General features: G+C 38.6%; 1 pseudogene; it reads left to right on the top strand.

The window, feature by feature from the left end:
- The first annotated feature begins 1,474 nt into the window (after positions 1-1,474).
- Positions 1,475-26,717, top strand: LOC139309300 (vomeronasal type-2 receptor 26-like; annotated as a pseudogene).

Here is a 26,717-nt window from a genome sequence, read left to right as displayed (position 1 = left end):
GAAAAAGAAGAGGGACCCCAAGAAACACCCCAAACCAGATTCTGGGTGGGGGCTGGTAAGAAATTAGGTCATACCACCCACCATGCTGTGGGCTCTGTCATTGTCACAGCTGCAGACCTCACAGCCCACTTATGATTTAGTAAAATAAGAAACTTCAAAATGCAAAGAATCTGAGTGTCTTACATGAAAGTGGAAGGGCAACACAGAGAGTGTCAAGGAAAAAGAGAAAGAAAACTTATACTCACCCTATAATTTTATCCCTATTTACCTCATGATACATTCCATAGGCTGTAACGTTCCAGTCTCTTAGTCAGCTCTAACCCAAACACTGATATTGCTAAACAGATAGAAAATTTCACTTCAGGCCAAGCAATTTCAAAAATTGCCAACAGGTCCTACTCTTAAAATTAGGCAAGTTTCAAGGTTACTGATTTGCTCCCTTGGTGTTAGAAGACAGGCAGTACTAGAGTCAGGGGTGGGCTGCTGGGGGTTCGCAGGGGTTCGGGAGAACCTCTAGTTAAGATTCTGTGTAGTTCGAAGAATCCCCAAATCCCACTCCTGGCTGGCCCCGCCCACCCCACCCCACCCAGGAGTCCCCACACAGCCCATTTTAGATGCAGGTAAGTGTAGGGCGCATGCAGAGGCTCGGTGAGGGTGAGATATGGGTCTACAAGAGGGCCTACCAGAGCTTGTGGAGGCAGTTTTCACCCTCATAGAGGCTCTAGAAAATCCTATGGAGCCCAGGGAGGGCAAAAATGCCCCCCCCCACTGTGGTGGAGGAGACCAGCTAGGCCACACCCACCATGGCCACGCCCACTCAGCAACCGGGCAAAGAACCCCTTGCTAAAAATTTTGAAGCCCACCCCTGACTAGAGTTATGTGTCATCAACCTAGAATATCACCAAACTCTGGGTGAACTTCCCAAACAGTCTCTGGGGACAAGTAGAGCAGAATTCAGTTTCCTGGGTGTTGTATTATCTTCCTCCAGCATCACTTTCTGAATTTGTCTAGACAAAAATGACCACAACAGCTCCAGTGATGTATGTGAAGGAAATTTTTCACTAGCATGGTTTTTTTTTTCTAGCTACCTTTCCTCACAGGGAGCCCAGAAGAAGTTCAGAAGCCCCAGAGGACAAATTGCTTCTCACTGTGATTATCAACATCCTGGTCTTAGCAGATCTTTTCTGCTACTTCTGCAGTGACTGCCTTTGATGTAAATATCAGGTTGAAGCAACAGGAAAGGGATCTTGCATCAGAAAAGTGCATGATAAATACCTCATATCACACTTTCTATGGCACACGTTTTGGGACAGACAGGGGCCTTTCTTCCCTTTCAACTGAAGCGTGGTTTGTCTCTGTCTTTATCAGAAAAGCCACTGGCATTTTCATCCTGTTAGAGTGCTTTGAATTCTTCAACTTCTTCTTGTAGTTTTTGTTTAGAATCAGGAAGGGGACTGAATCGGGCCTATGAATTATGGAGCTCCTGCTTCTGCTTCTGATGAAGCTGGTGTCCCAGCCAGTCATTGGGAAGCTTAGAAAGAAGTGCTTGCTGAATTTTCAGAACCAGGATGGAAAACATCCACTGAGCTATTACAAACCAGGAGACCATCTCATTAGTATAGTCGTCTCTGCATCAAAGATATCACCTGTAGTGCCGCCTTTCCACACGGCTCCTTACAGTCAGTCCCACATGTAAGTCATTCAGTGTGATGGAGTTGCGTTCCCTCCATTTGCAGTTCTAACACTCTTATTTTCAACTTATTTTACTTTCTCCTACATTGCACAATCTGTCTAATTTCTTGTATCATTTATTTATTTATTTATTTATTTATTTATTTATTTATTTATTTATTTATTTTGTTTGCTTGCTTGTTTATTTGTTTATTTATTTATTTTGTCAAGTACGTATTAGATTATATGTATGTATGTATGTATGTATGTATGTATGTATGTATGTATGTATAAGCATGAAATGAAAACATAAAATGAGTACAATTAAAGGGAACATTAGGACAGGGACAGTAGGCACGCTGGTGCTCTTATGCACACCCCTTACAGACCTCTTAGGAATGGGGTGAGGTCATGATTTCTATTGTTTCCCTCTTTTTTCTGCGCAAGGTTCAAATTGGGGCAAAAAAAAAAAACCCCTCAAAAAAAGTCCAGATTATTTTCCTCTCCCCACTCAATCCTGCCTTCATCATTTGAAAACTGGCTTCTTTTTTAAAGTAGTGATTGAAATGGTCTGGTTTATTTATTTATTTTATTTTATTTGTCAAGCGTGTATAAGGTAACAGATATAAGTATAAACATGATTATGAATACATGAAATGGATACGAATAAGAGGGGACATTAGGACTGGGACTGTAGCACGTTGGTGTGCTTATACACACTCCTTACAGACCTCTTAGGAATGGGGTGAGGTCAACAGTAGACAGTCTAAGGTTAAAGTTTTGGGGGTTTGGGGAAGAAACCACAGAGTCAGGTAGTGCATTCCAGGCATTGACCACTCTGTTGCTGAAGTTTTCTGCAATTGAGTTTGGAGCAGTTTATCTTGAGTTTGTATCTATTGTGTGCTCGTGTATTGTTGCAGTTGAAGCTGAAGTAGTCATTGACAGATAGGATGTTGTAGCAGATAATTTTGTGTACTATGCTTAGGTCAGACCGAAGGCAGTGTAGTTCTAAGTTGTCTAAGTCCAAAATTTCAAGTCTGGTGGCATAAGATATTCTGTTGCGAGCAGAGGAGTGGAGGACTCTTCTCATGAAATACTGTATCTCTGGACTCTCTCAGTTAATTGTATTAATGTCTGATATGCAGTGCAGGTTCCAGACAGGTGAGCTGTATTGGTCTAGCAAAAGTTTTGTATGCCCTAGTTTGCAGAACAATATTACCAGAGAAGAAGCTACACAAGATTAGGTTAACAACTCTTAATGCCTTTTTGGCAATGCTGTTACAGTGAGCTCTGGCACTTAGATCATTTGAGATGAGTATATCCTGATAGCTATAGAGGATGACTTATTTTGGAATTGCTTTTCTGCGTCACTTATGAAACATCCTCTTCATTTTATGAGCAATCTACTTTAATATTTGAATGATTTTGAATTCTGGTTACTGGGAAGATTAAAAACGTTATTGGGGATTTGCCCACCTTTACACCAGTGGAGGACTGTCTTCATTCTATCACCCCAATGCTCATAAAAATTAAGTGCTGATGGATGACTATTTTTTAAATTCTGGTTTGGGATCTGTATTGGCTTAACACTTTGTAGGCTTATGGAGACAAAAATGATTTGAAAAGTATTTTTTTTTTCTGTTGTTGATGATGATAACATGAAATCTTTTTACAGTAGTTTATCTACAACTCGCTTTAAAACGCTATGCCACATTTTTGCCATTCAACTGGTCAACATGAATCCCCAACTCCTCCACAATCTCACATTGGGCTACAACATCCATGACAACTGTTTGACCACACTTGGCACTTCAGATGCCTTGCTGGATATACTCTCTGCTGGAGAAGCCAATGTTCCCAACTACAGCTGTGGAAGGATGGACCACCTTTTGGGTCTTCTTGATGGGGCTAAGAGGGACATCTCCACTCAAGTATCATCATTAGTAGGCACTTACAAAGTTCCACAGGTTTGTGTGTTTGTGTGTCTGTTTCTCTATATAATAAAGTGAGTGGGGTGGTGGTGAATGAGTGATAAATCAAATATATTTTCTCTGTGGAATTCAAGAGCTACTTTTCACCATGGCCATTATAGCTTTCAATAGGAATTGAGTTCCACAGTGGACAGGAAACGAGGATTAAAGAAGATATATTGTATCATATCATTATGACACCCTTCCTGTTGCTTGGCGTGGATATGATGCATCCTTGTGAAGGTGAGGAGAGGCTCTATGTCCAATCAAAAAGCTCTATGTTCAATCAAAAACATTCCTCCAGGCCTTCCTGTCCTCTACCATCCTCCAGAATCCATTTAAGCTCACACCTACTGCTTCAGTGACTCCATCCAGCCACCTCATTCTTTGTTGTCCCATTCTTCTTTTGCCCTCATCCTTTCCCAGCATTAGGATCTTCTCCAGTGAGTCCTTCCTTCTCATTAGGTGGCCAAAATATTTGAGTTTCATCTTCAGGATCTGGCCTTCTAAAGAGCAGTCAGGGCTGATCTAGTCTAGGACTGACCGGTTGGATCACCTTGCAGTTCAAGGGAGTCTTCTCCAGCACCATAGTTCAAAGGCCTCAATTGTTTGGCGCTCAGCCTTTCTTATGGTCCATCTTTCACAGCCATACTTTGCAACTGGGAACACCAAAGCCTTGACTGTACACACTTTTGTTGGTAGGGTGATGTCTCTGCTTTTTAGTATGCTGTCTAGATTTGCCATAGCTTTCCTCTCCAGGAAAATAAATTCTGTGACTACCTCCATTTTTTCCCCATCTATTTGCCAGGAAGCATTTGCCATAGTAAATGAATAAATACTATGGAGGAAATTGATTGCCCTTAAAATGGAACTCAGACTGTTGGCCCTGATCAAAGCCCTTTCTAAAAGGATTTATTGGAGAGTATGTTTGGGGCTCAATGAAGCCACAACAAGTAGTAGTAATAATTAACAGGGATAAGACAAGCATGCATATTTGAACTTTTGTAATTCAGTCTAGATATTGATGACTTACCAGAACTAATGAAGGATTCTGAAGTACAGATGCCTAAGGAACTAAATACCTGTTTAACACCATCTTTTAGTTTTATGATATATTAATATCATAGTCTCAAGATGTCTTCCAGAGTTTGCTGAGAAGAGTTGGTTCCTACCATCATAATAATTCTCTGATTATTAATAAATCAAAGTCAAAAGTTAAGGTCTTTGGAAATGACATCATAGCCATAAATTAACATCATTCCTTACCGAGAGACAGGCATAGTTTTTTCTGAGACTGAATGTAAGCTGCCTCTTCATCAAAGTAGCTTATTTAGAAACAAAACATCAGTGAATTTGCTGAAGTTGGATTTATTAAAGTCTAGTATTATGAACTATGTTGCTGGAGAAGACTCCTGCAAGTCCCTTGGACTGCAAGGTGATCAAACCGGTCAGTCCTACAGGAGATCAGCCCTGACTGCTCTTTAGAAGGCCAGATCCTGAAGATGAAACTCAAATAATTTGGCCCCCTAATGAGAAGGAAGGACACACCGGAGAAGAGCCTAATGCAGGGAAAGACTAAGGGCAAAAGAAGAAGAGGACAATGACAGAGAATGAGGTTGCTGGATGGAGTCACCGAAGCAGTAGGTGCGAACTTAAATGGACTCCAGAGGATGGTAGAGGACAGGAAGGCCTGGAGGAATGTTGTCCATGGGGTCGCAATGGGTCGGATATGACTTCACAACTAACAACAAAGTATTTTGGCCCTGATCTAACCCCAAATATTACTCTGTATTCTTCATTGCTTTTCCAGATCACTGATGGAACTGCTTCAGAGGCTCTGAGTGATAGAAGTCATTTCCCTTTTTTCCATTGGCTGCTCCCTAAAGAAGGCATTGAGTATCCAGGAATTGTCCAACTGCTCCTTCATTTCAGATGGACAATGATTGGTCTCTTTACTTCAGACACAGAAAAAGGAGAGAATTTCATGAGGACTTTTATTCCTATGCTCATCAGGAATGGAATTTGTGCTGTTATATCACAAAGATTGTCAATGACTGGGCATGCAGCACTCCTTATGGATGCCATCTCCAAGTGGAGACAAGTCAATGTCTTTGTTCACTTCATAGAATATGAGAACATTTGGGACAGAATTCTTTATTTCCATTTAACACTTGAAAATTTGCCAGGACCCATTGAAGAGAAAATCTGGATCATGGGAACCCTCGAGCATTTTCTACAGAGTCAGAAGAGATTTTTCAAACATGTCCACAGTATTTGGACCTTTCGTTTTCAGGAAAAAGAAAAGCCCAAAGATGATGACTTTGAAATCACTTTCTTTCGGATACCTCTAATTGAAGATCACTATTTTCATTGTTCTTTTTCAAAGCACGTCTCTTCTGTCAAAGGCCGGAGACGATGCATCCAAAAAGCACCACTGGAGACCCAAAAGGAACGGAAGAGAATACGGATCCGACAACATCGCCATTTCTACAGTGTCATGAAGACTCTGGCCCATGTCTTGAATATTGCATATTCCTCCAGATCCAGGAGGAGAAGGAAGGAGGGTGAAAAGAATTTGGGGGCTCCATGGCTCCAGCCCTGGCAGGTATGTGGTCCTGACAATGATCCATCAAACTTACATATGTTTATGGAGGATTCCAAAGGGGTAGAAGAGGAAACATCTTGACCTACCTCTGCTACAAAAGGCCAACAGGTTTGGCTAATCTAATCTCTTCAGGCATAATGTTCCAAAGAGCAGGATCCATGATATATACCATATTTTTTGGAGTATAAGTTGCACCAGAGTATAAGACACACCTTAGTTTTTGGGGAGGAAAATAGCAGAAAAAAATTCTGCCTACCAGTTATTCATCTGGCTAGTGTCCTTAGTCTGGTCAGCTTCAGAACATTAGTTCGCTGGTTTTGAGCGTGAATGCGCCGGGTTGGGGATAAAAAACAGCTTCTATATTTTTATATACACTGTGTGATATTGCCAACCCTCTTAAATATGCCTTCATCATGTCCCATATAATTACTCGAGGTGTTACTTGATTTTCATTTTCTTCGAAGAATAATTTTAGTTATATATTCTCCCTTAACTTTTCCAATGTATTCCTTATCCCTCAAGAATTGTGTGTTTAACCTCCATCTGTTATGCTTTTTCCTATGTAAATTTTTCCATCTTATTTCTAAAGGGTTATGGTCAGCCCATATATTCGGTGTTATTTCTGTGGATTCAATTTCCATCCCCAAGCTCCTACTGACCCACATCATGTCAATTTTCGACCACGATTTTTGGAGATTCGAATAGAAAGTATATTCTTTCTTGTTTGGATGCAAGATCTTCCAAATATCTACTAAGTTTAATTCATCTGCTAGGTCGAAGAAGGTTCTTGATAATTTATCCCTTTTTTTCTTTTTGTCTTTACTACTCTTATGGTCTTTATCCGAATCTACTATCCCATTGAAGTTGCCAATTATACAAATGTTGCTATATTCCATTTTACTTATTTTCTCTCCTAATTTTTTATAGTATTCCCCCAAGTTTTTGATTGGGGCATAGATGGCTACCACTAGTATTGGAAGCTTCTCTCTCTTGATCTCGATCGCTAATGTTTTCCTGTTGGTGTCAGTATGTTTTAATTCCACTACAATCCCTTTTTTGACATATAACACTACTCCTCTCTTTTTTTCCCCCCGCTAGGGAGGTAAAGGTTTTCCAAAATTTATTATACTCTGAGCATTTCCTGTCTTCTTTTTTTATGTGGACTTCCTGAAGGCATATTATATCGGCATTCTGTTTGGCTAGTTTTATAAATAGTTGTTTTCTCTTTTTATTATCATTTATCCATTGACATTGATTGATATTAACTTCCAACCCTCCATTTCTACTTCTTTTCTGCTACCTTAGATTTTATTTGCATGTGTGGTTCTTTGCCGTCTTTGTCTCTTCCGTTTTGTCTCTTTGCTTTCCTTGTTTTTTGTCTCCTTCTCCTCCAGGGTTCCTTCTTTAGATCTCCATTGGTGGGGAATTTCTTCTTCTTCCACTATTGCTTCCAGTTCTTCCTTGCTACTTTGATCCTCCTCCGTCCCTCTCAATTGGTCTAGGAAATCTTGTGCTGTTATGAGGCTGTCTATTTTAATTTTTTTCCCCTGCCAAGTAAAAAACATGCCTTCTGACAATATCGATCTGAAAAGGATATTTCTCTTGTTTAACTGTATGGCTAAGAATCTGTAGTCCCTTCTCAATTCCATCACTCTCCTAGGAACTTGCTTTAAAATTATCACCTCTTTCCCCTTGTATGTTACCGGTTCTTCTCTTGCCATGTTGTAGAATATATCTTTGACTTTTTTCCTCGCAAATCTAACGTACACTTCTCTGGGTAATTTATTCCTTCTGACATAATTGGCCTGCACTCTGTACACTTCATCTAGCTCTTTTAATTTATTTATTTATTTATTTATTTATTTATTTATTTATTTATTTATTTATTTATTTATTATTTTATTTTATTTATATACCGCCCTTCTCACGAAGGATTCAGGGCAGTGAACAGCCATAATAAAAACAATGTACAAAAATAGAATTTAAGAGCAGATTAAAATTAAATCATAGGCCGAATTTAAAACTCTCATTTTAAAACCAATTTTAAAACCCCATTAAAACCAAATTAAAATCATTTATCCCATCAGAGCGGCTTGCTGGAATAACAGGGTCTTCACTGCACGATGGAAGGCACGGAGGTCAGGGATCCTTCATATGTCCGGGGGTAATTCATTCCAGAGGGCAGGGGTCCCAACAGAGAAGGCTCTCCCCCTGGGGGTCGCCAGTCTACATTGTTTGGCTGATGGCACCCTGAGGAGGCCCTCTCTGTGTGAGCGTACCGGTTGGTGGGAGGCAATCGGTGGCAGAATGCGGTATTGTAGATAGCCAGGTCCTAAGCCATGGAGTGCTTTATCTTGTTTATCTTGTTGTAATATTTCCGCTATCAATTCCACCATCACTTGACCCAGGTCTTCTTCCTTATCTTCCACTATATTTTGGAAGCATAAGTAAAAAAGATGCTCTATCCATCTCTAACTGGATTATTGAGTCTTCCAGCTCTCTATTTTGCACCATCAGCTTCTGATCTATTGAGTCTAGGTTTCTCTCATTTTGTTCCATTCTGGTTTCCACCTTTTTTATCTTTTGTTCGTTGTTATGTATCAATTCCTGTATCTCATTCATTTTTTTTTATTGAAAAAGTTTTACAATTACATTTTCTCCCCAATTTCCCCCCCTAACCCTCCCTGACCCCCCTGACCCTCCCTAACCCCTCCTAGCCCTCCCCTCCCCCCCGGACTTCCACAAAATATAATCCAAATCAAAATCCCCTTTTTATAAAACTTGAACCCCTCCACCCCCTGTATATTTTTCACATCTTCACTGTCAGATGTAAATGCCTTATTCTCTAATGTGTAAATAGTATATGAATGGGGTATCAGGGGTTAACTTATGCTTCACTTCTTAATGTATTCATAATTCACCACTCCCATTTATAGCTCCACCCATTGTATATATAAGGAGCCACCTACACCCTTTTCCTTGCTTCTATCTGTGAATATTCAGTGAATATAGAATGCCTATTGTAAATAAAAGGAAGTATATTTAAACCTTTAACTCTCACTAATTTTATTGAGTCTGATCCTGAAAATATTGCAACAAGCTGGTAGCAGAGGATGGTTAATTGACTCAATAAAAAACTTAAAAAATGTCTAAGAAAGATAGGCCCAACACCAGGGCCTACAGCAAAGAAATGGAAACAGAACAAGAAATAATCAACGAATACACAAACGCAATTTCGAGAGAATCCGAAGAATACACCACTGAAGACGAAGAAATAATAGACGAAAATGATGACCAGGAGGAAATCGAAATAGAGAATAACGAACTCAGGTCAGAGATATTAAAACTATTAAAAAGCCAGAAGAATGATGAAAGCCTCATCGTGAACCTCCAAGAAATGCTGAAGAACAGCGGAGCAGCGAGAGAGAAAAACATCACTAATGAGAAGTCTAAAGACCCAAAAATAGTGAGTGATATGACTGCAGAGAAAGTCATTACGAAGAAGAAAAACAGTGATCCCGCGCGAAATTTTGAATGGCAGCCATCTTGGTTTCAACAGGCCTCCAAGGTGAGCGAAGCAGAGCCAATCAAAATGCTCAATTCAAAATTTCTGGCGCGAAAAACGTTATCAGACAACGAAAATGAAAAAGAAGATTCGAACTCCTCAGAAGAATCAGAATCAGAAAGTGAAGATGACTCAACAAAATCCCAAATAAAATCAGCAATGAAAACACTTTTTGCTGCATTTGGGCCAAAACTAAAAATTACCAAAGAGCCACCGAAGAAGCGAGCGAGCAAGCCGATACCTCAAGACCTGCCCGCTCCCATCCTGACTTCGAAAGCGACGACGCCCGAACCCAGAGAGCCTTGTCGATTCCGCCCTACACCACAGACCGAAGCAAGTGCCAACGCCCCCAAAAGAAAAAGAAGAGCAGCCGCCGTCGTCAGAACTCCCAAGGTCGAACCAGAGACCGACTCGTCTGAAGCAGAGCAGAGCGAGTGAGCCGCAATGGAGAGAACCTTCCACGACGACTCCAAAGAAGAAATGGACAACGCGCATGCGCGAAACTACGCAGACGGTCCGGGAAGACATGAACTGGCGAGAGAACCACGCAGACTCGTTGCGAGCATCCCCATGCCGTTTTGCAATTTTCTACACTTGCGAGACCACGGACTACCTCAGGTCGTAAGTAATGGACAAAATAATGTCGGAAATTTACCCAGTGACTTCCCAAAACTAAGGGTTGATGGCATTAATTTGCAAGAATGGTATCAACAGCTCCAGGTTGTCTTTATGAAGGAAAATTTACTATTTTTTATCACTAGTCCCCCAAAAAGACCTTGGACTTTAAAAATAGATTGTTTACACCATAGAGCATTTTTCTTAATAATATCTAGTGTGTCTCCTGCAATGTATCATAGCATCAAACCTAATCTGACTGTTTCAGAAATTATTCAATGCATGTTTAATTTGTTTCACAGCGATAGTGTGGCTACCACCACAAGAATGTCTAAGGATTTCTTTTCATCTAGAGTGAAACCAGGGGTTTCCATAAGTGAGCATTTAATATCTTTAAACAAAATAAGAGCTGAGCTGCATTTGAGGGGGGAGGTGATTTCAGACCAAACAATGAAAAGTGTTATTATCAACTCACTTGATTCATCATGGGACAGTTTTATGTCACATTTAGACACTATCAATCTAGGATATTTATCCATAGAAAGTCTATCCAATAAATTGATAGCAGAAGACAATTCAAGAAGAAATCGTTCTAGCAATCACACAGAACACAAACCTTATAGGAAAGTAGCTTTCCAAGAAAAATATAATGAAACATTCAAATGTCACAATTGTGGATCCAGGGAACACAATAGAAGAGATTGTCCCAAAATTTCAAAGGAAAGACATAGGTCAGAATATAGGAACAAATACAATTATAGACAGTCTTCCATAGATAGACATAGATATAGAAGCCCACCAAATTACAAAAAAAATAGAGGGGGTATTGTTAATACCTGAAATACCTCATAACATACTAAGTGCCATAAAACTAAGTAGAGATTCTGACATTAATATAGTTTTCTCAAAGGGAAAAGCGACTTTGGAGAAGAATAAAATAAATATAGGCACTGTGATGATTAAAGGAGGCCTACCTTATCTGATAACGAAGGAAAAATGGTTGCATAACATTGATTCAAATATGGAAGATTGTATTGAAGCAGATGATGAAAATATTAGTAACAGTGACAATGATGAATGTAAAATATCTCATGATCACGCAGATGCACACAATGAAAAAAAACCAAAAATAGGTAAACCAATTCATGATGAGTGTGCTCACATCTTACATAGGAAGTTAGGACATGCCAGTTTTCCTGTAGTACAAAAAATGACTGAACACGCAGAAGGTGTCAAAATAAAAAATTGTGAAAACTATTTGGAATGCTCAGTATGTAAATCTACAAAACTAAAAACTAGTCCCAGGCCAAGAAAATCTACTAGATCAACTAACAAAATTTTTGACTTAGTACACATGGACTTAGTTGGCCCATTAACTCCATCAATCACCTATAGAAAACGTTACTTCCTGACAATAGTAGACGATTATAGCCGTTATGGGTTTGTTTATACATTAAAACACAAAGATGAAACCTTTCAAAAATTTAAGGAATTTTACAAACACATAGAAACACAACACAATATCAGAATAAAACAAATTATGACAGATAGGGGATGTGAATTTATGTCTAAAGAATTCTCCCAATGGTTAAAGGATAGAGGAATGCTACATTACACGTCTAGTCCATTTTCTGCGTTTCAGAATGGGATTGTAGAGAGAAAGAATTCCACATTACAAACCATGATTAGATGCACATTGGAGGATGCTGGCTTAAGCAAACAATTTTGGTCAGAAGCCTTACATTATTCAAATTACACACAAAATAGAACCTGGTCCAGTATTGTAAATAAGACACCATATGAAGTAATGTATAATAGGAAACCAAAATTAGCACATATGCACATATTTGGAGTCACTGCAGACGTACACATACCTAAGCAGTTGAGAAGAAAGGGAGAAAACGTATCCAGAAAGACTCAGATTTATGGGATATGAAACTGGCACCAAAGGGTACAGATTCATTGATAATAATAACAAATTTATAGTTTCCAGAACAGCTGTGTTCCATGAACAGGCCAACTGGTCTAAATTACATCTTAATGAAATATTTCCAAATAAATGTAAAGATACAAAATCTCATGAGAAAGGGACCATAGAAAAACAGGATATCAACAAATATAAAAGCAAAACCAAAACTTGGACAAATAGCCAACACAAAATAAAAACAGACACACTAACAAAAAAAGAAGCAAGATATTTGCATGATAACAATAGCAAACCTGAAAGAGTCATTAGAAACAACAGAAATCAAATGCCAAATAAATACAGAGATTACATAATGCATATGGATGGTGAGCCAATAACACCTAATACTTATGAGGAAGTGTTAAAACTCCCTCGTGAAGAAAAAGAAAAATGGGAATTAGCTATGAAAAAAGAGATGGAAAGTTTACAAGGATTAAATGTATTTACACCTGCAATTGCACCTAAAGATAAAACAATTATTGGTACCAGGTGGATATATAAAATTAAGAACTTAGAAGGAGGCAATACTCTATATAAAGCTAGATTAGTTGCACAAGGTTATGCACAGAAATATCCGGAGGACTATACTGACACGTATTCCCCCACTGTAAGAACAGAGAGTGTCAAAACAGCTCTAGTGGTAGCATCAGCACTCAATCTTGATGTATTTCAATATGACATACAGACTGCGTATCTACACGCAAAACTAGATAAGGAAATATACGTAAGAGCACCTCACAGTCAATACACCAACAAAAATGAAATTTGGCTGTTGAACAAGAGTTTATACGGATTAAAACAATCTGGTAAAAGATGGTATGATTGTTTAGTAAAAGTACTTAAGACCATGGATTTCAACGCTACCACTGCTGATAACTGTTTCTTTGTCAAAAAGGGTGATGATCACATTGAATTTGTGTTGATTTATGTAGATGACATTTTATATATAGGAAAACACAAAGAGAGAAGAGAAACTTTTGTAAATAAGTTAAATGAACATTTCTCGTTGAAATCTCTAGGTAAAGTGAACAAATATCTTGGTGTTCAAATTAATAAGACTAGAAGGGGATTCAAACTTACTCAGAGAGATAAGATTATAGAACTTTTAAATAAATGCAATTTAAACAATGCCAAACCCTGTGATACTCCTATGCAAACTGATTTTCTTAGAAATACTGATGAATCTTCCCCTGAATTCAAGGATAACACGTTTTATAGATCAATCATAGGTTCACTTCTTTATATATCTAATTGGACTAGACCAGATATCGCCTTACCACTCAATTTATTATCCAGACACGTCAGCAAACCAACAATGTATCACTGGGAAGCTGTTAAAAGAATTTTAAGATATCTGAAAAGTACACTAGATTTTTGCTTAGTATTAGAACCTAGTGATAATAAAGAACCAAAGCTTGCATGTTATGCAGATGCGGACTGGGCTGGAGACACATCATGCAGAAAAAGTACATCTGGTTATATTTTTCTCTTAAATGACTGTCCAGTTTACTGGTATACTGGTAAACAAGAACTAGTAGCCACTTCAACGACAGAAGCGGAATATGTTTGTTTATCCAAAGCTGCAAATAACCTTGTATGGTTTAATGATTTAATTTCAGATGTTTGGAAAAAACCTGCTTTGCCTTTTGTTATGCATGAAGACAATAAAGCGGCCATTGAAATATCTAGATCTGATGCCATTGGACAAAGGTCCAGGCATATAGATATAAAATTTAAACATGTGAGGCAATTATCTCAGGATGGATTTATTAAAGCAGTGCATTGTGATACTTCAGAACAATTAGCTGACATATTGACAAAGCCTTTACCTTCTAAGCAACACAAATATTTAACATCTAAATTGTATGTCCTGTATTGTCCTGAATCAGAATGTAATTGGTGTTGTATAACGAATCGGCATTTAGAGGGGGATTTGTCAGATGTAAATGCCTTATTCTCTAATGTGTAAATAGTATATGAATGGGGTATCAGGGGTTAACTTATTCTTCACTTCTTAATGTATTCATAATTCACCACTCCCATTTATAGCTCCACCCATTGTATATATAAGGAGCCACCTACACCCTTTTCCTTGCTTCTATCTGTGAATATTCAGTGAATATAGAATGCCTATTGTAAATAAAAGGAAGTATATTTAAACCTTTAACTCTCACTAATTTTATTGAGTCTGATCCTGAAAATATTGCAACATTCACAAAATTCAATTATTCTATCCCTTTATAATACTTTCAGTTAAAAGCTATCTGATATTTCCTAGTTTGATATTTATTCTGCACATAATCTATCCACTTTTTCCACTCCCATACATAAGTCTCTTGTGTCCGATCTTTTAAGTATGCTGAAATCTTCGCCATCTCTGCAAAACTGGCCATCTTCAAAGTCCATTCTTCAACAGTAGGCATAGCTTCATTTTTCCAATATTGACCTATCAGTAATCTCGCTGCTGTAATCATATACAATATCAGCTTTACTTCACCCAATGTGAAACCCTTAACTATACCCAATAGAAACAATTGTGGAGAAAACTGAATTTTTTTGATCTATGGCTCGAATGTCCATCTTCAACTCTTCATGGTTGTTTGACATCTTCTCTTGCATCTTCAACATAGTATCTTGACTTACTGTCAGGGTCAATTGCATGGATTGCATGGTCGGTATCACCACAGATTTTTCTGTTTTTGTCAGCCCTTCTGTCAACCTCTGCGTTGCTGATGAGGTCATTGTTATCATGGGATTTGAGGTAGTCTTCTTTCCTGTTTTAGTACTGTAGATGAGAGACTTGTCATTTCTTTCAAGACTTTTTTCTGGTCTCTCACAATTTTTTCAATATTCCTCCAGATTATCATCCACTAATTACCTCTTCTTCTTTATCTAATGTTTTCTTATTTCTTGTGTTGCTAAAGATGCTAGAAATATTCGTTGTTTGTATCCAGAGAAATTCCTTTTTTTTTTTTAACCTCAGGACTATGACTGCAATACTTATCAATCTGTCTCAAGCAATCAATGCCTATAGCAAAAAATACTTAATTCACAACTAATTCAATTATGTTCAGAAATACTTAATTCTATTTTTCCAAATGCACATTAATTATCAGAGTATCAAATTATTATTAATTAATTAGTATTCTATTGTCAGTTAATATCACAATTATAAAATGCTACCTATAATAAATACCCTTCAAGCAAATTAATAGAGAGAAATATCACCAATTAGAGTTACAACTATGTAAATATTTAAATATATATACGTATGTAGATGTAGATAAAGTATATAGAAATGTGCAAATGTATATAGGGATATTTAAGGAGATATATAGATAAATAGATAGATAGATAGATAGATAGATAGATAGATAGATATAGATATAGATATAGATATAGATATAGATATAGATATAGATATAGATATAGATATAAAAAGATGTTAATATATTAAAGTATAGAGGTTTCAAAATATACGTGAGTTCCTGTGTGGATCAAAAGTTCTCCTCCTGTTGGTAGTTCATGGTGATCATTACAGTCTAATCCCCAGAGATTTCAAGGTCCTCTTAATTCCGGAGTCTGTTGGTTTGAGTCTAAATTCAACATGCCTTCCTCCTTTGATCTCCGCACTTCAGCTGTCTTGCTGTCAGTTCCAATTAATGGCTGCACTTCCAGTTTCTCTCCCCTCCACTGTCAACCAAGTCTCCATATATGCAGCCAAAATTCTCTTATTTATTGTTGTTGAAAGCATCCCACCGATCTTCTATCTGCGCCGCCTCTCTACTTCACCGATCTCTTTCTCCTTCTTCTTCCTTGCCGGCTTGCCGGGAAACCCGTGTTGTTTCGATCTGCTCCCTTACTTCCGATAGCCACTTGTTCACTTTCCACGAGTCCTTTCACCCGACACAGCCGGCTCCACTTCTCCGATGTCGATCCCCATGGTGTTCAGGAAAAAAAGTATAAGTCCTCTTCTAACATCAGCTTCCCCAAATTTCTTTGCTTCCCGTCTTTTTGCTGCCTATCACGGCCTCGGGTCCGCCATTAGATGACAGACACACACGTGCTGGTTTGACAGAGGTGTCCGGTTGAACAGAGAGCGCTTGCTCCTCACTTCTCCGCTCGCCGGATTCCCTCTATTGTCCGCAAAGCTCTCTGGGCTTCCACACCTTGAAGGGATCCCCAAAGCATGGTGATAAAAGGAATAGGGCTGGATTTGGACTCCTAGCATGGGAAGTGTACCGTAAAGCAGCCAATTTGGTGTGGCTAAGGGAATGGGCTACATTGGAAAACAAAAGAATTTTGGCCTTGGAAGGGCAGGATCTGCAGAAGGGTTGGCATGCTTACCTATGGGATAAAGGCAAAAGGACAAGGACATATTTTCACAGGCATAAAATAAGAGACACATTAATGCAGACCTGGAGGGAAATTAGGCAAAAGCAGTACACGAAAGTCCCAAAATGGCTCTCCACAATGGAGGTCATAATATATCCTAACGTGTTAGAAATTGGAAAAATTTTCAGGTACAAGGACATTTTAGATAGCAGTGGAAATCTTAAAATGAATGTGGTGTTGAAAGAACAAGGCATTCATATTGACTGGTGGCCGTATTTACAAATTAAGTCCCAATATCAAAAAGACAAGAAGGAATTTGGTATAGAAATAGGAGCCAATGGATTTGACAAGATATGGATGGGAACGGAAAATAAGCTATTAGCCAAATTATATAACTCTTTGCTCGAATATGATAGGGTAGAGAAGGTAGTCAAAGAGCAAATGATTGCATGGGCAAAAAACATCGGACATAGTATAAACCTAGATGAATGGGAAACAATTTGGAATAGTAATCTTAAATTGACAAGGGCGGTAGCGTATAAAGAAAACCAATACAAAATGCTATATAGGTGGCATTTAGCCCCTACTAGGATAGCAAAAATTTACCCAAACACAAGCCCAAATTGTTGGAAATGTGGTCATCATCATGGTTCCTTCTACCACATGTGGTGGACATGCCCCAAAATGACGAAATTTTGGAAAATGATTCGAAGATGGATTCAAGAAATAACAGAGGAAAATATGGATTTGGCACCTGAAACCTTTCTCCTGGAAATACTGAAAAGGTCATATGGGGAAAAAAAAAAGGTACCTAATTATGCATATTATTACAGCTGCCAGAATAATATATGCACAGTATTGGAAAGAGAAAGGACTGCCACCGGAAGAACATGTAATAAGAAAAAATATTAGAATGTGCAGAGATGAATAAATTAACATATGTGATAAATGAAAAAGAGAACTCAGAATATAACATGGTGTGGGAAATGTGGTATAAGTGGATGGAAGATAAAAATAAAAGTAAAAGGTAGAATAAGGGAGGGTGCAACTATTAATAATAATCAAGTAATCAGAGAACACCATGTATATAATTTGTATATATTTATGAACACCGCTAAACCGAAAACTGTTGAATTGTAATATCATGTAATTCAATAAAAATAATAATAAAAAAAACAGCTTCTAAAGCAAAGCTGATCATCAGAGAGAGAAGCGATGAGAAAAGCAGGCGAAGCGCAGAAGATCACTTCACTCGCTAGCGCATCATTAGGGATAAAAAATAGCTTCTAAAGCACAGCTGATCTTCAGAGAGAGAAACAATGAGAAAAGCAGGGTAAGCGCAGAAGATCACTTCACTCACTAGCGCCTTGTTAGGGCTGAAAAAAGGCTTCAAAAAAGCTACATTCAGAGTATAAGATGCACCCAAATCTTAGGGCGGGGGAGTGCATCTTATACTCTGAAAAATACGGTATATTTTCATATTAAACATTGCTAATTTTAAAAGGATGTGTGCAGTTTTAGATAAATTGCTGTACGTATAGGTTTGTGATTAGCATCATAGAGTTTTACTTTCACAAATCTCAAAGAACTCCTAAGAATATCTCTAGCCCAACCCCTCCACTTTGCAGGAATCCTGGTTAATGTTTCTATGACTGATGGCTGCTTGATATTTGTATTAAGACAATCATGAAGGGAAAATTGAACTTCTCTGGTTACACTGGTTCAGCTCTTAAACTGCTCTTTCTTTTAAGATGTAAATGAAGACTCAATCACACAGGCCAAAAGCATCTAAAAAGGTTAAATCATGGCAACTGGATCAAAGTTTATTGAACTGAGGCATTTTGTTACTCATCCAAGTAACTTCTCCAATCAAAATGAAAAAATTAAGTTAGGCAGAGAGTCAGAGTCATTGGAATGTATTAATTCTTGTCATACCAACTGCAAGGATTTCTCCCCAAAACATACTGCAAAGTAACAATACATTTGAATATTTGAAGAAGTTATTTAGATGAGTAACGAAACATCACAGTTTAATAAATTTTAGTCCAGTTGCTATCATTTAACCTTTTAGATTTCTTTTAAAATGTTTTTCCTCTCCTTCCTCAAATTCATTTTCCCCCTGTTCACACTCTGGAATAACAGTGAACAGATCTTCAGCTTCTGGTAATACCTTTCAGTTACTAGAAGAGAGCTGTCTTCTCCCTTCTCCAACTAAGAGATTGTGTAAGTCAGAAAAGGTGCTTGCAGAATCCTTCTGTTTTTCAGTTCCCGAAGACCAACATGGTTCTTCTTGTTGTCTTTCCTCAAAATTAAGAGGAGCTTCTTTGATCTCTTTCTTCACTTCATTGTCTTTCCTAAAGCTGATTCGGATTTTCTTCCTGCAGGTTCCTGCAAGGCAGTCTTGAACTTGAGTTGGGTCTTCCCAAACCAATACATTCACTTCTTGAGGTTTTCATGGCTGCATTTACCTTCTTTCCATGAGCATCACACAGCCAACTCACATCTAGTTTCCTAAAATTATTATTTTGAGATTATTCTCAAAAATGTTTTTTTATCACGTTTGCTATTCTTCTTCCTTTGTATTTCATGCTTGCTCTGTCCCCCCTACCCCTTTAGCGGAGGGGGAAAAAATCCTGATACATGACATGACACCACCATGACAATGTGAGAACCCCTGTTCTAAGTTATACATTAAGAAACTACAAACAAAATCTTAAAGAAAGATCTACATTGATCTTTACATGATAGCAGTGTTCCAATATCTCAGGGGTTGCCACAAAGAAGAGAGAGTCAAACTATTCTCCAAAGCACCTGAGGGTAGAACAAGAAGCAATGGGTGGAAACTAATCAAGAACAGAAGCAACTTAGAACTAAGAAGAAATTTCCTGATAGTTAGAATAATTAAATAGTAGAACAACTTGCCTCCAGAAGTTGTGAATGCTCCAACAGTAGACGTTTTAAAGAAGATATTAGATAACCACTTGTCTGAAGTGGTGTAGGGTTTCCTGCCTAAGCAGGGGGTTGGACTAGAAGACCTCCAAGGTCCCTTCCACCTCTGTTATTCTATACTGTTCTGTTCTGTTTTATTCTACGTGGTAGCTGCCATCCATTTGTTTTTTATACAAGCTACATTTCACATTCAAATGTGAAAAGAATAGGCGGGTTAAGAAAACAAGATTGCTGCTTTTACATTTTCTGGATGTTTCCATTCTAGTTCCATCCTTTCCTGGAGAAAAATGATTTTTGGAATATTTCCCAGAGGAAACTATATTTGGATGAAAATGGAGATGTAGGTGCAGATCTGAAAATCATTAGTTGGGTGGTTGCCCCTGAGGAGGATCCCATTCACGAAGAACTTGGGAGTTTTGAAAGACAGAGACTTATTATCAACCAAGATACTCTTTCATGGTTAAAGTTGCTCAACAAGGTAAGGAAAATATTCATGTCTTTTCTCCTTTTTCAAGAGCCTTAAAACCGATTTCAAGTGACTAAGCCAAGTCAAGAAGATGGATAAGTTTCCTTGACAATTAAAGGTGGGGAATAGAAACCTCATAGTTTTAACAGATTAACAGAGTTGGAAGGGACCTTATAGGTCATCTAGTCCAACCCCCCGCTCAAGCAGGAGACCCTACACCATTTCTGACAAATGGCAGTCCAGTCTCTTCTTGAAAGCCTCCAGTGATGAAGCTCCCACAACTTCCGAATGCAACTTCTGTTCCATTGGTTGATTGTTCTCGCTGTCAGAAAGTTCCTCCTCTTTTCCAGATTGAATCTCTCCTTGGTCAGTTTCCATCCATTATTCCTTGTCTGGCCTTCAGGTGCTTTGGAAAATAGCTTGACCCCCTTGTCTCTTTGGTAGTCCTTCAAATATTGGAACACTGTATTTAACCTCCAGTCCCCCTGGTTGCTCTCCTCTGCACTTTTTCTACAGTATTTTTATAGTGTGGTGACCGAAACTAGATGCAGTAGGTGTGGTCTTACTAGGGCTTTATAGAGTGGTATTAGTACCTCACTCAATCTGGATTGTAGCCCTCTGTTAATGCAATTTAGGATTGCACTGGCTTTTTTTCAGTTTTCATAGACTCCTTGGGAGGGTTCAGTACTGTTGACCAAGGTGTGCTCGAGTGGCTACAATATGGAACATTGTTTTAAGTTGACACAGCTATGTCCAGCATGAGTGCTGGTTAGGACGCAGATCCTGAACCTTTGGTGTTCCTTCTGCAATCTAGTTTCTCCATAAAACTGGTGAGATAGGCTCTCAATTGCTGAGAATTGTGGTGATGGCAGCCTTAAATTCATTTGTTCCTTGTCCTAAAATAGCAAAGAAGAAGGCAATTCTGTCAGCCAATGCCTGAGTTCAGGTTTGTATTGAATCACAACAAATTGACTTCAGGCTGGATGGAGGTCCTTTTAGTCCCATTGGCAAATAAACTTCAACTTGTCCTGGTTGGAGTCAGGGTTTCCTAAAAGTGCAGTGTCAAGTTTCCTAAAAGTGTAGGCCCATAGTCTTGGATGTCTTTAAGCATCTCAAATCAGGGCAGAGGTATCTATGCTCCAATTTAACTCATTGGGATAGTGGAATTTAGGAAGGCTATCCGAGAATTTCAATTCACCTGAAATCATAATGACTAGTTGCTGTGAGATAACGAACTGGCTCAGAAAACTGAAGCTCTGAAATATGACTTTGTTTGAAAAAAAAAAGCAATTCCTGATAGCAGAAATAAGGAGAGATAATTTGAAAATAAATGCTCATTGGAGTTGGCCTTTGGTTTGCCAGCAGGTACTTTATCTGCAAATCCCCTGAATGCAATTGTTTATTTTGACATCTGGGTTCAGTTCCAAGTAGGGAAGAAAGGCATTGGAAACATGGAGACTGCTTGGAAAGATGGTCTTTAATGGTGGACAGGACGACATGGTTTGAGGTCCTGGGGGAAAAAATGGAAAAGTTGCTGAGAGAGCCCCGGTTTTATGCCCTCTCTGGATTTTTGAATTTGAGCTTGTATTCTGATTAGTTGTCAGACTCCCTTGGGGTCATGCAGGGGCAACTCTGTAGGCTCTCCTGAGTCCCAAGGTTGGTTGACTCTTGCTGGGTGATGAAGTAATGAAAGGGCTTTGGGATTCCTATTATGGATCTGCCTGAAGGAGGTAGACCTTTGTTATGTAGAATAGATTGCCCCAGGCCTTAATGGCTCATTGACAGAGGTGGGGGAGGGGTTGAGTTTCTGTCTCCGTTTTAGGGGAAATATTCTGCCCTTTTAATATTTCCTAAAATATCTCATTTCTTAGGAGTGGGGTCTGTGCTAACTTCCTACAATTGTTAACTATCTTGAGACACTCTGGGCAAAAACAAGACTCCACATTTAACTCAAAATAAAATATTTTTTTAAATGTCACTTGATATCACCTAAATGTAGTTATTCAACAGAAAGGATTATTATTTTGGATACCTAGCTAGGCCTTAGAAGTATTGATTTCCAGCAGGGATCATGATTGTATCACCCATGCTTTAGAAAAAGATGCTTAAAATGTTCAAGTGACTTTTTCTCATGACTTTGTAGGAAGTTAGCACCCACCCCTTTCCTGGAAGAATGAAATATTTTAGGAAATATTTAAAAAGGCAGAATATTATGTTTCCCTGGATGAGATATGGAGAAGCATGTTTTAAAGCAGCTCCCACCTTCTTGCCCCCCACCCTTTGTTAATGGGCCAGAGGCAGAAACTCAATCTTTGTCAATGGACCATCACAACACAATAGGACCCATCTGCAACACAATAGCAGCAGAAACTCACCACATGTGACCTGGGAAAATTATATCAGCCAGCAAGGCTAAGACCCCCACCACTTGGGAGTCTGACAACCAATCAGGATACTCTTTCAGGGCCCCAGGAAGTTCAAAGCCAGAGAGAGCATAAAACCCGGTGACTCGCTGTATCTGCCCTTTTTTCTGTTCAGGAACTCAAGCCATATGATCCTGTCCACCATTAAACCATCTTTCCAAGCAGTCTCCATGTTTCCAGTGTTTTTTTCCCCACTTAGAGCAGAACCCAGAAGGATATTTCTTCCTACAACGTCTCCTCCATCTTATCTCACTACAGTTTTAGAAACTAGACAGTCTGTCTTAGTCTCATTTGACCAAGATGGGAACCATATAAATTTTAAAAAATATATAGAAATAAACAAAGAACATCTTTAAAATGGAAAGCTCTAATTTGTAAGGAATTTTTCTATGTATCTTAATTGGAAGATGGCTTTGGACTACTTTCAAAGGCTTTACAATGTTTTACCTAGTTCAGAAAAAAACCCACTAGTCAGAGGTTTCTTCCTCTTATCAACATTGTTTATCTTAATTTTAATAAATGTAATATAAAAATTAAGAAAACTTTTAGAATAAATTTTATTCTAAAATTTAACATGAATACATCTTCAAACTTCAAATCATGCATCTATGAAGAATGGAAGAATTAACGTTCATACAACCCTGAAGAGAAACCTATTGGTAGTCACTGAATTAAATATTTTCTCAATTCCATCCTTCCAGACATATTGTATTGATTATAGATTAACAGAGTTGGAAGCGACCTTATAGGTCATCTAGTCCAACCCCACTGCTCAAGCAGAAGATCCTACACCATTTCTGACAAATGGCAGTCCAATCCTTTCTTGAAAGTCACAAGTGCTGAAGCTCCCACAACTTCCAAAGGCAACTTCTGTTCCATTGGTTGATTGTTCTCACTGTCAGAAAGTTCCTCCTCATTTCTAGGTTGAATCTCTCCTTGGTCAGTTTCCATTCATTATTCCTTGTCTGGCCTTCAGGTGCTTTGGAAAATAGCTTGACCCCCTCGTCTCTTTGGTAGTCCTTCAAATATTGGAACACTGCTATCATGTCTCCCCTGGTCCTTCTCTTCACTAGACTAGCCATGCCCAGTACCTGCAACCATTCAAATGGCAGTCCAATCTCTTCTTGAAAGCCTCCAGTGATGAAGCTCCCACAACTTCTGAAGGCAAAAGCCTTCAGTTGATTGTTCTCACTGTCAATGCAATGCAATTGCAATAAGGTATTCCAGAAGCAAAAGGGAGGAATAGGTCAGTAGTTGTATCTCCTGCAAACATTTATCTAAATAAAGCCCAGAGACTACTTGGCTAATATTCATGCCAACCTCCATTTTCAATGGATATTTAGTCCTAAATTTTTGTTTTGTTTTTATATTCCTTGCTTTACTGCAGTCTTTGCCTGAGTCCAAATGTGTGGACAATTGTCATCCTGGATATGTCAAAAGAACTCGAGAAGGAGAGCCACTTTGCTGCTACGACTGCTTTCCATGTCCGGAGGGGACCGTCTCCACTCAGGAAGGTGGGTTGCACCAAAGAAAAGGGCAGGAAGTGGATTCATCCAGAGGATTTTCATGAAAGTGAAAGTTAAAAGAGACATTGAAGCGCAACTCTTTTCTTTCTTTTTTTTTTAAATAATTTTTATTGAGTATTTTACATTTTAAAACCAAACACAACAATAGCAAAGGAAATCAAAAGACAAAAATGAAAAGCAAAAACACACGTACACCAGACGTTGAAATACAATACTAACAACAGATACATACAGTTTTACAACTTTCTGCATTGACTTTTGTCTTTACTCTTAGGTTTTATCCTCCCGCTCCGTCTCTTTATTTTTAAATATTCATAATTAACTGTTTGTTAGCAGGATCATTATTTACATTTATATCCAGTATGTTAATATCTAATTTCACTTTATATTCTTATTTCTTAATTTGATTTCTGTTTTCCAACCATGTATAAAACCTATTCCACACTTTATAATAATCCGAGTCTTCTCTTTCTTTGATCTCCATTGTTAATTTATCCATTTCAGTGCATTCGAGAATTTTCTTTATTATTCTTTCTTCCGATGGTGTATTGGTCAACTTCCACACTTGTGCTAGAGTAATTCTAGCCGCCGTTAGAATATGGAATATAATATAATAGAGACTTTTTTCCATTTTTCTATCAATCATTCCTAGGAGGAACATCTCTGGTTTAAAATCTATTTTATGGAGTGTAATTTCTTCCAACCACCCTTTAATTTTATACCAAAATTTCCTCACCTTAGGGCACATCCACCACATGTGGTAGTATGTCCCTAGTTTGTGACCACATCTCCAACATTGGGGTGATAAATTGGGGTACATTTTTGCCAGTCTTGCTGGTGCTAAATGCCACCTATAAAACATTTTATAGCTGTTTTCTTTGTATGAAAAAAGAGCGCAACTCTTTTCATTTTCTTTTCAAATTGCAAAATTTCTTATGGAAAGGAAAGAAGAACAAACAACCTAGAAGGAAGTGCTGGGAAGAAATAGGAGAGTTGTGGTTGATTTTGCAAGCTTTACTACTGACACAGGAAACATCTCTTCTGCTTTTTAGTTTTGATGTCTACTGCCAAGTTCAGCTTTCTAAGAACATCTGAGTTCTTTGAAACTTGAGAACTTCTCATACGTCCAACTCCTAGAAGAGTTGTTGATATGCATTCTAAATTGGTCTCTCCTTGAGGATCACTTGAGCATAGTATCAGTGGTCCACAATGAGGTGGTATGGACAATTATGAGTGCATCTGTTTACACACATATTACCACTGCTGCCAATAGCCATTCCAAATAATTATTTCCAGTACCACCATTCTCTGCCAGCCAAGAGATTTCACAAAATAGATATCACACACCCAGTATATTAATAAGTGTGTATGTGTGTGTGTCAGTGGTGGGATTCAGCCGGTTCTCTCCAGATCGGCTCCACCCACCCATCCGGATGTAATGCGCAAGCACTGCACATGTGAAGAAGGCCATGCGCATGCACAGAGGCGGCACGAGCACTCACATTTGTGAACCGGTAGGGAAGGTAAGTGAATCCCATCTTTGGGGTGTGTTTGTACACACACACAGAACTATATTGTTTTATCTTATTTTGGTGGAATTGTTAACAAATGCTTCTTTGAAAATCCTCATAGTATTAGATTTTGTCCCGAGAAGGTACTTCTTGAAATTTGAAAGGACAGAATATTAAAGAAATATTTATTTTTGGTTTTCTCAGATACTGAAAAATGTACCAGGTGTCCAGATGAAAAATATCCAAATGAAGACCGAGTTCAATGTATCCCCAAAGAGATCACTTTCCTTTCTTATAAAGAACACCTGGGAAACATCTTGGTCTCCTTTGCCCTACTCTTGTTCCTAACCACAGGTCTTATTTTAAAGCTATTCCTTAAATACCAAGAAACTCCCATTGTCAAAGCCAACAACCGGGACCTCTCTTACATCCTCCTGGTCTCCCTCCAGCTTTGCTTCTTATCTACTTTTCTTTTCATTGGTCAACCAAGGAAAGCCACCTGCCTTCTCCGACAAATGGTTTTCAGCATCAGCTTCTCAGTGGTCATTTCCTCTCTCTTGGCCAAAACAATTACAGTGGTGCTGGCTTTCCTGGCCACAAAACCAGGAAACCAAGTGAAGAGATGGTTAGGAAAGAGCTTGGCCAACTCAATCATCATTTCTTGCTCTGCTGTCCAAATTATCATCTCCTTTATCTGGCTTGGAGTTTCTCCTCCATTCCCAGACTCTGACTTCCACTCCCACCCTGGAAAGATCATCCTGCAATGCAATGAAGGGGTTGCTATCATGTTCTACATCACCCTCAGCTACATGGGCTTCCTGGCTTCCATCTGCTTCACGGTGGCTTTCCTGGCCAGGAATCTCCCTGGGGCCTTCAATGAAGCCAAGCTGATCACCTTCAGTATGCTGGTCTTCTGCAGTGTCTGGGTTGCCTTTGTGCCAGCCTACCTGAGCACAAAGGGGAAATACATGGTGGCTGTTCAGGTCTTCTCCATTTTGGCCTCCAGTGCTGGGCTGTTGGGATGCATCTTCTTCCCTAAATGCTACATTATCATTCTGAGGCCAGACCTCAATACAAAGGAACAACTTACAGCCAGAAGAAATGTAGAAATGTGA

Source organism: Pituophis catenifer, unplaced genomic scaffold (genome assembly GCF_029215685.1).
Source record: "Pituophis catenifer annectens isolate HBS135680 unplaced genomic scaffold, rPitCat1.0.hap2 SCAF_2, whole genome shotgun sequence".
In the NCBI taxonomy this organism is placed as follows: domain Eukaryota; kingdom Metazoa; phylum Chordata; class Lepidosauria; order Squamata; family Colubridae; genus Pituophis; species Pituophis catenifer.
The sequence above is the reverse complement of the archived record's forward strand: the minus strand, read 5'-3'. Positions and strand labels throughout refer to the sequence as shown.